The sequence below is a fragment of the Eimeria maxima genome, genomic scaffold, assembly GCF_000499605.1.
Source record: "Eimeria maxima Weybridge genomic scaffold, Emw_scaff731, whole genome shotgun sequence".
Classification (NCBI taxonomy): Eukaryota; Apicomplexa; class Conoidasida; order Eucoccidiorida; family Eimeriidae; genus Eimeria; species Eimeria maxima.
In genome coordinates, this window is record NW_013563959.1 from 9,455 (window position 1) to 11,954 (window position 2,500).

Genomic DNA, 2,500 nt, shown 5'->3' on the forward strand with positions numbered 1-2,500 from the left:
TTATTTATTTATTTATTTATTTATTTATTTATATTTATTTATTTATTTATTTATTTATTTATTTGTTTGTGTATACAGGAATCACCATTAGGTGTATCAGGAGTAATTGGTGTTATTGCTGCACGTTTATTGTTGCAACCTTTGCTTTCTTTTATTATTTTATCTCCTCTTCTTTTTCCTCGTTGTTTTAAGAAAATTAAATTACTTAATTTTTTCCCTGATTCCTCCTCCTCTTCTCCCTCCTCCTCCTCTTCCTCCTCTTCTTCTTCTTCCTCCTCTTCTTCTTCCTTTAATCTTAGTGCTGTTGGCGATGGATATAAATTAAATCGTCTCTTGCTACTTGTATCCGCTGTACAGTAAGTTCTATTCACCTATATTAGGGTTTAGGGTTTAGGGTTTAGGGTTTAGGGTTTAGGGTTTAGGGTTTAGTTGAAGTATTTATTTCTTCTTGTTTATTTGTTCATCAAACACATTATCATACTAACTATTTTCAATTTATATATTAAAATCTAAATTTTAGGGTTTAGGGTTTAGGGTTTAGGGTTTAGGGTTTAGGGTTTAGGGTTTGTGTGTGCAGATTATTATTTCCAATATTGGATCAAACATTTCATTTATTTTTACTTCCTGGTGTATATCCAGTTTGTCCTTTTTTATCTGTTAATTTATGTAGTCCTATATTAGTATCTTTATTACAAATAACTTTTTTCTTAGTAGTAAGGGATCCAACATATATTATGGCATGTATTATCTGTCTTATTTCTATTCTTCTTTCTTTCTTTCTTTTATTAACTCCTCAACAAAAAACTGCTGCTGCTTTCTTTACTATTCTTGTCTCCTTCTTCTTCGTCGCATTCACATCCAGAGCATTCTATATACGGTACGTTACGTTTCTCCACGGTCTAGGGTTTAGGGTCTAGGGTTTAGGGTTTAGGGTTTAGGGTTTAGGGTTTAGGATTTTTTTTTTTTTTTTTGTGGGTGTTTATCTATGATTAAATAATATGATTATATATATACACTTTCTTCAAAAAATTCAAAAAAAAATTTTAGGGTTTAGGGTTTAGGGTTTAGGGTTTAGGGTTTAGGGTTTAGGGTTTATGTGTATATATTTGTGTGCAGGGTATTTGAATTAAATCGTCGTCGTTTATTTTGTAAATATGTTCTTCCTTATGTGATGTATTTAGAGGAAGTAGCGATGGTGTTATATGGTACTGGTCCTGTAGAGGAAATAGATAGTGAATCTAGTGGTTCTTTTGCTTCTGCTGCTGCTGCTGCTGCTGCTGCTGCTGCTGCTGCTGGTACTAGTGGTGGTACTGCTGGTGGTGGTGGTGGTGGTGGTGGTGGGGTGTATAACCACCAACCCTGTTCCTCTCGTCCCTCTTTTAGTCTACGCATGCATGCAAACCCTACACAATCATTTAATTCATGGAGAAATAATCATAAACATAAATCATCTAAACAATTCATTAAGACACAGCAGCAACAAAATATTGATGATTAATCTGCTGCTGCTGCTGCTGCTGCTGCTGCTGCTGCAGCACATGCAGCAGCAGATGCAGCATGTGCAGCAGATAATGATTATACTGATGCACAGCTGTTCCTGTAGCTGCACAAACCGCCCTTGTTTCTGTGTTGCTGCAGCAGCAGCAGATGCTGCTGCTGCTGCTGATGCTGCTGCTGCTGCTGCAGCAACAACAGCAGCAGCAGCAGCAGACACAGACACAGACAGACGTGGGACCTCCTTAGTGAGGGGATACCCAAGAAATAAATAAATAAAAAAAAAAGGCGCGCCTCTTTATTGTGCATGCGCTCTTTATTTTTCTTATTTATTTATTTTTTCTTGCAAACTTTATTGTTATTGTTCTTGTTGTTCTTTCTGCTGCTGCTGCTGCTGTCTGCTGCTGCTGCTGCTGCTGTCTGCTGCTGATTACCTTTTTTCTTAGTGAATAATACTATATAGATATATATAGGCTAGTACTGAGCACCTAATAGGGTAATAGATAGACATAGTTAATACATACAAATAGTTAATTAAATAAATAAATAAATAAATAAATAATTAAATATATTAACAATAAATATATTATTATTATTATTATTATTATTATTTATTAAGGAAAAAAAACAAGAAAAATACAACAGATTGGCTCCCCCTCTCCCCCTCCCCCTTCCTCTGTTGTTCGGGAAGGAGGACGAGCACTCTTATTAATCTTTTTTATCTATATAATTATAAATAAATAAATAAATAAATAAATAAATAAATAAATAAATAAATAAATATATTTATTTATATTTATAATTATTTTCTTTAATGAATAGGGAAATAAATAGAGAAATATAAATACATTTATATACTTGTATAAGCAATTAGTGTGCATGCGCATAATAATATAAATAAATAATATATATAAATAATAATATAAATATAAATAATAATAATATAGATATAGATATAATTATATATATAAATATCCTCTTGCTGTTGCTGTCTTTTATTTATTTA